Source organism: Oncorhynchus keta, chromosome 20 (genome assembly GCF_023373465.1).
Source record: "Oncorhynchus keta strain PuntledgeMale-10-30-2019 chromosome 20, Oket_V2, whole genome shotgun sequence".
NCBI lineage: Eukaryota > Metazoa > Chordata > Actinopteri > Salmoniformes > Salmonidae > Oncorhynchus > Oncorhynchus keta.
Genome location: NC_068440.1, coordinates 32713167 through 32724572, shown reverse-complemented (window position 1 = coordinate 32724572; position 11406 = coordinate 32713167).

Below are 11406 nucleotides of genomic sequence, written 5' to 3'. Positions count from 1 at the left end.
AAGAAATGACATGATACAGATATTTCCAGGAGCTCCAGGGGAGGGGGGGTGAGATGGGGGTGGAGTGACGCGGTTACCGACGGATCCACAGTCTCGGCCTTTGCTAAAAACTTACTATAATCTCAAGGTTTCAAGGCGGTGGTTTACCTTTAGTATCTGTTTGAGGGCGGATAGTGTGAAAGTCATAATTATGCTCTAAAAGCTGATATACTGCAAAATTAGCGTAGCCTACTGAGCGAACCCCCAAACTGTGGCGCATCATCGTCGCTTCACACATTCAGTCGTGAAATGAACATCGTGGCAAATTAAATATAGCCTAAACAATTTTGTATTTTGCTAAATCTAGTACAACTACAGTACATTGTAAAAAGTGATCCCTCTAATCCCTAGTAAAACCTTGCATCATTGATTCCATTATTGTAGGACTAGGGTTACAACATTCCGGTAACATTCTCCAAATTCAGTTTATCCAGAAACCCCTATTCGAAGATTCCCAGAATCAGGAAGACCAGGGGATTTTGGTAAATTTGCCGTAATTTTGCAACCCTACATATCTTAATTTGATCACTCTTTTGTTGCTGATCATTTTACTACACCGCAGGAAATCCCAATGAGCTTTGTGTTTTACATAAACACACTAAAACACGGTTATATTAACAGTATTTCACTTTTAATGTAGCCTACTTTTGGCCAGCTAATAGCCTAACCACCGATCAAGTAACACTATGGACTAAAAATTCAAATCCTGTTGCTGCAGGATTATTTTTGCTGTGACAATATAGGCTAAATTAAGATCCTAAACCTGTAAGTATGACCCACCTGTCATGTTGTCGTGATGAAAGACGAGGCCATGTTCACCAGCAGGAAAGGGATGAAGAAAAACTTACCGGTGAGTGGTGATGGCTAACACTCTGACAGATAGACATTCTGGGAATTTTCATCCCTAGACTGTTTTTTAAAAAACCCTAAAAGCACCAACAGGGTCATTTTAGACCCTAAATAAATGGTAAATTGTTTAAATTCCTCAAAATATCATATATTCTAAAAATCTCACACAATTATAGTCAAATTTGATGTTTCAAACAAATTGTTGTTGAATGTTTTTAACAAATATTTTGATACATTTCCTCCATAGCGACTTGCAGAAACTATTACACTCAACGGAACGACTTGATTAGTGTAGTGTCAACAACGCAGCTACTGCCAGCTAGCCTACTTCAGCAGTACTGTATCATTTTAATCATTTTAGTCAATAAGATTCTTGCTACGTAAGCTTAACTTTCTGAACATTCGAGACGTGTAGTCCACTTGTCATTCCAATCTCCTTTGCATTAGCGTAGCCTCTTCTGTAGCCTGTCAACTATGTGTCGGTCTATCCCTGTTCTCTCCTCTCTGCACAGACCATACAAACGCTCCACACCACGTGGCCGCGGCCACCCTAATCTGGTGGTCCCAGCGCGCACGACCCACGTGGAGTTCCAGGTCTCCGGTAGCCTCTGGAACTGCCGATCTGCGGCCAACAAGGCAGAGTTCATCTCAGCCTATGCCTCCCTCCAGTCCCTCGACTTCTTGGCACTGACGGAAACATGGATCACCACAGACAACACTGCTACTCCTACTGCTCTCTCTTCGTCCGCCCACGTGTTCTCACACACCCCGAGAGCTTCTGGTCAGCGGGGTGGTGGCACCGGGATCCTCATCTCTCCCAAGTGGTCATTCTCTTTTCTCCCCTCACCCATCTGTCTATCGCCTCCTTTGAATTCCATGCTGTCACAGTTACCAGCCCTTTCAAGCTTAACATCCTTATCATTTATCGCCCTCCAGGTTCCTCGGAGAGTTCATCAATGAGCTTGATACCTTGATAAGCTCCTTTCCTGAGGACGGCTCACCTCTCACAGTGCTGGGCGACTTTAACCTCCCCACATCTACCTTTGACTCATTCCTCTCTGCCTCCTTCTTTCCACTCCTCTCCTCTTTGACCTCACCCTCTCACCTTCCCCCTACTCACAAGGCAGGCAATACGCTCGACCTCATCTTTACTAGATGCTGTTCTTCCACTAACCTCATTGCAACTCCCCTCCAAGTCTCCGACCACTACCTTGTATCCTTTTCCCTCTCGCTCTCATCTAACACCTCCCACACTGCCCCTACTGGATGGTATCGCGCCGTCCCAACCTTCGCTCTCTCTCCCCCGCTACTCTCTCCTCTTCCATCCTATCATCTCTTCCCTCTGCTCATACCTTCTCCAACCTATCTCCTGATTCTGCCTCCTCAACCCTCCTCTCCTCCCTTTCTGCATCCTTTGACTCTCTATGTCCCCTATCCTCCAGGCCGGCGCGGTCCTCCCTCCCGCCCCCATGGCTCGACGACTCATTGCGAGCTCACAGAACAGGGCTCCGGGCAGCTGAGCGGAAATGGAGTAAAACTCGCCTCCCTGCGGACCTGGCATCCTTTCACTCCCTCCTCTCTACATTTTCCTCCTCTGTCTCTGCTGCTAAAGCCATTTTCTACCACTCTAAATTCCAAGCATCTGCCTCTAACCCTAGGAAGCTCTTTGCCACCTTCTCCTCACTCCTGAATCCTCCTCCCCCCTCCTCCCTCTCTGCAGATGACTTCGTCAACCATTTTGAAAAGAAGGTCGACGACATCCGATCCTCGTTTGCTAAGTCAAACGGCACCGCTGGTTCTGCTCACACTGCCCTACCCTGTGCTCTGACCTCTTTCTCCCCTCTCTCTCCAGATGAAATCTCGCGTCTTGTGACGGCCGGCCGCCCAACAACCTGCCCGCTTGACCCTATCCCCTCCTCTCTTCTCCAGACCATTTCCGGAGACCTTCTCCCTTACCTCACCTCCCTCATCAACTCATCCCTGACCGCTGGCTACGTCCCTTCCGTCCTCAAGAGAGCGAGAGTTGCACCCCTTCTGAAAAAACCTACACTCAATCCCTCCGATGTCAACAACTACAGACCAGTATCCCTTCTTTCTTTTCTCTCCAAAACTCTTGAACGTGCCGTCCTTGGCCAGCTCTCCCGCTATCTCTCTCTGAATGACCTTCTTGATCCAAATCAGTCAGGTTTCAAGACTAGTCATTCAACTGAGACTGCTCTTCTCTGTATCACGGAGGCGCTCCGCACCGCTAAAGCTAACTCTCTCTCCTCTGCTCTCATCCTTCTAGACCTATCGGCTGCCTTCGATACTGTGAACCATCAGATCCTCCTCTCCACCCTCTCCGAGTTGGGCATCTCCGGCGCGGCCCACGCTTGATTGCGTCCTACCTGACAGGTCGCTCCTACCAGGTGGCGTGGCGAGAATCTGTCTCCTCACCACGCGCTCTCACCACTGGTGTCCCCAGGGCTCTGTTCTAGGCCCTCTCCTATTCTCGCTATACACCAAGTCACTTGGCTCTGTCATAACCTCACATGGTCTCTCCTATCATTGCTATGCAGACGACACACAATTAATCTTCTCCTTTCCCCTTCTGATGACCAGGTGGCGAATCGCATCTCTGCATGTCTGGCAGACATATCAGTGTGGATGACGGATCACCACCTCAAGCTGAACCTCGGCAAGACGGAGCTGCTCTTCCTCCCGGGGAAGGACTGCCCGTTCCATGATCTCGCCATCACGGTTGACAACTCCATTGTGTCCTCCTCCCAGAGCGCTAAGAACCTTGGCGTGATCCTGGACAACACCCTGTCGTTCTCAACTAACATCAAGGCGGTGGCCCGTTCCTGTAGGTTCATGCTCTACAACATCCGCAGAGTACGACCCTGCCTCACACAGGAAGCGGTGCAGGTCCTAATCCAGGCACTTGTCATCTCCCGTCTGGGCTACTGCAACTCGCTGTTGGCTGGGCTCCCTGCCTGTGCCATTAAACCCCTACAACTCATCCAGAACGCCGCAGCCCGTCTGGTGTTCAACCTTCCCAAGTTCTCTCACGTCACCCCGCTCCTCCGCTCTCTCCACTGGCTTCCAGTTGAATGGTGCTTGCCTACGGAGCTGTGAGGGGAACGGCACCTCAGTACCTCCAGGCTCTGATCAGGCCCTACACCCAAACAAGGGCACTGCGTTCATCCACCTCTGGCCTGCTCGCCTCCCTACCACTGAGGAAGTACAGTTCCCGCTCAGCCCAGTCAAAACTGCTGCTGCTCTGGCCCCCCAATGGTGGAACAAACTCCCTCACGACGCCAGGACAGCGGAGTCAATCACCACCTTCCGGAGACTCCTGAAACCCCACCTCTTTAAGGAATACCTAGGATAGGATAAGTAATCCTTCTCACTCCCCCCCCTTTAAGATTTAGATGCACTATTGTAAAGTGACTATTCTACTGGATGTCATAAGGTGTATGCACCAATTTGTAAGTCGCTCTGGATAAGAGCGTCTGCTAAATGACTTAAATGTAATGTAAATGTTATGAACATTTGTCTGTTATTCAATCAAAGTGTTGTGTTTCTGTGATACTCAGAAGCTAAGAAATTTGTGAGCTAATCTTACATACCTGATTTAGGAGATATGGGTGCCAGTGCCATCACTCTTTTAGCTTTAACTTTGGAACGCTATGGGCTATCAACTCAGTTCTGAATGATGAGACTCTAGACTTGGTGTGTAGACATTGTCTGGAAGCTACATATGTATTTAAATTGTCATTTTTTGGGGTATTTATATTTTAGACTACTTTTACTTTTACTCCACTAGATTCCTATAGAAAATCTGTACTTTTTACTCCATTCAATTTCCCTGACACACAAAAGTAGTAGTTCCATTTAGAATGCTCAGGAAGGACAACAATACGGTCTGATTCACACACCTTTCAATATAATGCATTGTCATCACTACTGCCTCTGACCTGTCTGATATAACACTGACAAAAATATGTTTTTAAACAGGAAAATACTAAACTGTTTGACTATTTCATCACACTTTCAAAAAAAGGGATACATTTCTGCCACTTCAAAGGAACTAACGGCTTTGTCACTGGTGTGGCAAATTTGTACCATATTATCATATTTACCAGCATGCTCTACTGCAGGTTGTTTATATAAATAATAATACCTGTGTTTTTGCATGTACATTGGTTGATTTAATATTATGCAACACAAAGATACATGACATATTTTTCTAAACTAATCCAATCAGTTAGATTTTTTGCACCCGTTACTGAAATCCCATTGGGCAAAAACTGGTTGAATCAACATTGAGTCCATGTAATTTCAACTGTACCTGTTGAATCTAATTGAGAAGTCATTCCAGTGTCATCTATTAATAGAACAAAGTTGGTTAGATGTTTCTGATTGAACAAAGAAAAACAGATTCTTTATAGTAACACCATCAGTGTTACTTATGGGTGGTCAGCAAAGACTCAACAGAAAGCAGACACAGAAAGGCTATTACGACAAACCCACCTGAGATGTCAATATGGATGTCAGGACCATAAGGATCCTCCACACTATCTGAAAAGACAGACAGTTGATGAAGAACCAACTTTAAGCACCTTAAAAGAAAAGTCAACAATAAGTTCACACAAAAACTCACCTATTACACCAATGAGGAAGTTGTGCCTCGATAATACTTGAATGAGAATACACAATTAAGTGAAGAAATGATGGAGAAGCAAGTGAATATACCAGACAGGTGTGAAACATAGCACCCTCACCTGGACACTCACCTGTATAGTCCAGGTGAGAACACTCACCTGTATAGTCCAGGTGAGAACACTCATCTGTATAGTCCAGGTGAGAACACTCATCTGTATAGTCCAGGTGAGAACACTCACCTGTATAGTCCAGGTGAGAACACTCACCTGTGTAGTCCAGGTGAGAACACTCATCTGTATAGTCCAGGTGAGAACACTCATCTGTATAGTCCAGGTGAGAACACTCATCTGTATAGTCCAGGTGAGAACACTCACCTGTATAGTCCAGGTGAGAAGACTCATCTGTATAGTCCAGGTGAGAACACTCATCTGTATAGTCCAGGTGAGAACACTCACCTGTATAGTCCAGGTGAGAACACTCATCTGTATAGTCCAGGTGAGAACACTCATCTGTATAGTCCAGGTGAGAACACTCATCTGTATAGTCCAGGTGAGAACACTCACTGTATGAGAACACTCCAGTCCAGTGAGAACACTCACCTGTATAGTCCAGGTGAGAACACTCACCTGTATAGTCCAGGTGAGAACACTCATCTGTATAGTCCAGGTGAGAACACTCATCTGTATAGTCCAGGTGAGAACACTCATCTGTATAGTCCAGGTGAGAACACTCACCTGTATAGTCCAGGTGAGAACACTCATCTGTATAGTCCAGGTGAGAACACTCATCTGTATAGTCCAGGTGAGAACACTCATTTGTATAGTCCAGGTGAGAAGACTCACCTGTATAGTCCAGGTGAGAACACTCATCTGTATAGTCCAGGTGAGAACACTCATTTGTATAGTCCAGGTGAGAACACTCACCTGTATAGTCCAGGTGAGAAGACTCATCCCCATACTGTATTTATTTATCTTGCTCCTTTGCACCCCAGTATCTCAACTTGCACATTCATCTTCTGCACATCCTACCATTCCAGTGTTTAATTGCTATATTGTAATTAATTTGCCACCATAGCCTATTTATTACCTTACCTCTTATCCTACCTCATTTGCACATGCTGTGTATAGATTTTCTATTGCATTATTGATTGTATGTTTGTTTATTCCATGTGTAACTCTGTGTTGTTGTATGTGTCGAACTGCTTTGCTTTTTCTTGGCCAGGTTGCAGTTGCAAATGAGAACTTGTTCTCAACTAGCCTACCTGGTTAAATAAAGGTGAAATAAATCAAATAAAGATTCAGCCTACACATAATGTCCATATGTAACCTGATACACTACCAATTTACAGCCAATACTATTACCAAACCAGGAAAGGAAGTGAATGGGTTCCTAGAAAATATTTTTAAATGTACAAATTGTATTTGGATTGAGTGTTATAAAGGAAATCCTCTCTTAGCACCTTAACGAGGTGTCAGGCTGAGCGCTTATACCTACAGGGAAACCAGCCTTTAAGTCTAGACAACCTTATTTAACAGTCCATTAAAAACATTTCAATACATTCACTTACAAATATATATCCTGTATTGTAAGACTGAAACATATTACAGACTTCTGCAGTGAGTTTAACTCACAATGTAAGATCTGTTTTTGATGGAAGAAAGCCTCAAATAAAATGTCTCAAAGGGAAATAGTTTCCCTTCCAAATTGTTTGAATTAAGTATGTTAAAAAGCAGATCTTCTGTGCAACAGAACAGTGTGGGCGTACGCACCCCAACAATAGAATGGTGTGGGTGCATACCGGTCAGTAAAAATATTCATGTGAGTTGACTGCTGATTGGCCAGCTCAGCCAATGAGCCAACATGACAACATGTTCAATGAGGAAACGGTCTGTTTGAGACACAACTTTGAGGTGGGAATTATTAGGTGTCAGTGAGTCACAAACCAGGAAAATACATAGAGCCAGGTCGCTCTCTTTCATGGTCCTTAGAGACAAATTTGTGACTTTGCTGACACCACTTCAGTATGGAGGCCCACAGAGACCACACAAGGTATTTTCCACACTGCCCCCCTGCAGTGCAGTGGAGTATGGCTTAGGGGTATCCAGTGAACTACTACGATGTGGATTATACCCCCTCTCTGGAGCAACGCCTGCCTACAATGCAGCATGGACCCTGTGGCCCCTCTCCTCCATCTGTGGGATATTACTCGGCACCAGATGGGGCTGCATCCTCAACAACCCAGCATGGGGATTGTTCTTATACGTTTGGATACCAGGGAGTTGCAGCGCAGTGGACATTGCCGCAGATGTCATACGGAGTACAGGACGCTCATGTTGCCCATATTGAGCAGAATATACAGTCTTCTTGGACGTATGCAACAGAAGACCAGATCCCGGTCTTCCTCCTGTCAGGGGAGCCCTCTCCATCAGGCTGTCTTTGGCATGGCACCGTTGCCAGGTGTGACTGTGACCATCGGGTGTGACTACATTGCCTCTCCAGTATGGAACGCCTTTTGGGTCTTTGCGTGTCAAAAAATATACACGTCAAATAAGCTTTTAATTTGGCACGTCAAATAACACAATTCTATTGTAGAATGTTGTGTGTGCTGAATTTGCACTTGCAAGCTAAGCGCTATCATTACTATCAGTAGCACTGTCAAAGTTGTACAAAGTCTGCAAACAAGCATAAGCCGGCCACGAACGATGTATTTACAATACCGCGTTGGTAATAAGCCATTATTTGTTCGACCGAATGGGAAAACTTCGGTGTAAGCTTTTGATATAAGATCAGGAGGATCAAACAAGCAAGATAAAAAAAATGCAAATATCTTTCATACTGATGTTATTAGCAATTTCTGGGGTAGCTAGCTAGCTTTAGCTTGGTACCTAGCTAGCACCAATGCAAACACCCTGAAAACAATGATCAGTATAAACTGCAGTCATTTAGAATATTATTAGCAATGATTTAGGAATCAATGTGAGTAAGTATTCGCTAGGTAGCCACTTGCTGTTCGCCTATTGAAATTGAACTTCAATTCATGAAAATAACTATGCCAGTCATCTACTCAAAGCTGTTGAACAAAACTAACGTTATAATCAGCCAATTAACTTCAACTGGCTAGTTCATCTTGACTGGACCAGGTTATGTATTGTGAAGCTAGCCACAATAAGGATTAGCCACAATGGTCGAATTTTCGGTTCGCATTCAAAATAAAAGACCCTCTTTGAAAGTGACGCAGAAGGTTACAATTGGTGTAATCATGCCATATTTAGACTAGATCATGTTAAACAAGGTTGGAATGTGGAGCAATGAAATGGTTTATCTATCTACTCGGTGACACCCATAGAACACAACTGTGAAGAGTTTACACAAGTATTATCGTTGTAGCTCTTATCGCGGGACTGAGACTATGTGAAATCACCTCCCCAGTCAGCCTATTGTGCATATTGACATTCATATTGCAATACACAGCTTTACCTAAGGATTGGGGATGAATGAAATGGGGTATCAGTCTACTCAGTCCCCAAGTACTTTTTTCCCAAAGTCCTCCTCAGAGTTATCAGTCTCCAAAACATTCATGTTGTATTGTTTTTCCTCTGGAATAGTGTTCATAGGTGAGGCTGTACAGTGAAATAAGTATGCCACCAATGCATTTCTTAAGTGTTGTACATCCAGTGTGATTTCAACCAATTTTTGTCAAATTAACAAATTATTGTATTTTTATATAACAACATTCCAGCCTCATTTAGCATGATCTATTAAATTATGGCATAATTCCATGTTTTGTATTAATTTGAATCACTGTCAATTACAGACTTTTATTCTGAAGGCTAACGGTAAATTCCACTAATCCTTATTGTAGCTAGCTTCACATAGATGGGTCCGACCACCATTAATCAAATAAAAACTGTTTTAGATGATGACAGCTAGCTAGTTAACTACAGCTACTGATACATATGTTCGTTTTGCTATGTTTTTGGGGAAGAACATTGTTTGCATACATGAGCTAGCTAGCTTTTGTTTATGACCAGCACTGTCCAGAGCTTGGGGAAGGGCAGGCGCGCGAAACAAAACTTTACCAGCATCATAGCATGCCTATCGATTAATCGTTGTGACATATGACATACGAGTGATAGTGTAATCAATGTGTAATAACTAAAATGTGTGTAGGTTCTGATTGGCCAACAAGCTTATCTGACACGTCAAATAGCACGTCAAAGACTCAAACCACGGTCCATACTCCAGCCCCTGCACCCTTGTCGGGCACCGCTGCGACTGAGACCAGGCGGGTACACTCCTTACTGAGCGATATCGATCACCCACACGCTCGTGGCTTCAGCCAACCAGACTCTGTCCATGCACTGATCACGCATTCTCTGATTGGTCAGATGCTCATAGTTATCCTTTTTATTATATTTTTTAATTATTATTAACAACAAATCAATACAGAAAGTACATGAGGGAACACAACTCATAGTTAGCCCTTCACCACATAGGGACTCATATGATTACATCTTTATCAGTTTAAAAAACAAACAAAAAACATTATGGTATAATACTCTATTGGAGAGGAATGTGATTAATGACAGTTTTTTTTTACCAAGAATATGTGATACTTTACTTTAAATGTACTCTTATTTCCTGTTTTGTAACTTTATCATATTCAGATTTAAATTTTTATATTTTGTTTGTTGTTGGGATTATTGAGGACACCATTTTAGTTTGTTAATAGCATTAAAATGTCGCATTTAGCATAGCATTATCCTCGTCTCACCAGCACTGGCTGGTCCTGTGGTATCCTGACACAACTATCTGCCTTCTCCTTCTCCCTCCCTCCCTTCCCATCTCATACCCCTTCTTCTGAGAGTTCCACTTCACCCTCCTCTACTTCAATCTCTATCTTCTCCGGCTTTTTCTCTAAAGAAAGAAGGTATTAAGTTGATTATCTGTTCAAATATCACAATGAATACTAATACAACTTTAATTCAATGAGCTTCTTCCATACCTTCCACGGGAGCAGTTGAAATTGTTGTTGCCAAAAAGACAACCACAGAAGTAATTAAAATATTTCTGCAGATAAAGAAGATGTATATCAAAAGATGGAGAGATGTATATGTGTATATCAACAATTTAATATCAAGGATCAATTATATTCCTTCTCCAATCTGAAGTGTATGATTTAAATTGAAATACAGTTTTTCAGATGGAAGTGAAGTTTCATTGTGGTTGATAAATTTGCCATAAACCTACAGTACATCCATGTCATATTTATGTCCTCACTGCCTCACATATGAGATGTCACTAGGGCGCAGTATTCCAAAGCAATCATATCAATTGTATGACATTAAGAGGAAGAATCAAGAAAGAGGGCCAAATCAAGCCAATAAAGCCAAGACTAGAACTGAGAATCAGAGTCATCTATTTTTATCAGATATGATGTCATCTTCAACAACAATACCAACAGCAAAAATGGATTTAGGTTTTATCAATTATTTCTCAAGCACCTGAAAACCAACTACCTCAATAATATGAAATGTCAATGCATTACTAGTAAATTGTTCATTGTGTGGATGGATACCATCCCAGAGAGGCAAATCATACATTGATCAATTACATCAGCATTACAGAACAATAATCATATTCAAGGCCTAATCTCATGCTTTGAACAAAACAAAACAATAAGCCTGGACCAATATGCAATCTTTCATTACCAATATGACCAATTACAGGATTCATTATATGCAACATTTGCAGCTATTCATTGTTTACTCACCGTGGCAACATGTTTTGTAAAGGTCTATGTGGGAAACACAGAAGCATCAAGTGGTTGTTTTAAGCAACAGAATAGAGTATTCTTAACTATTGTGTGTG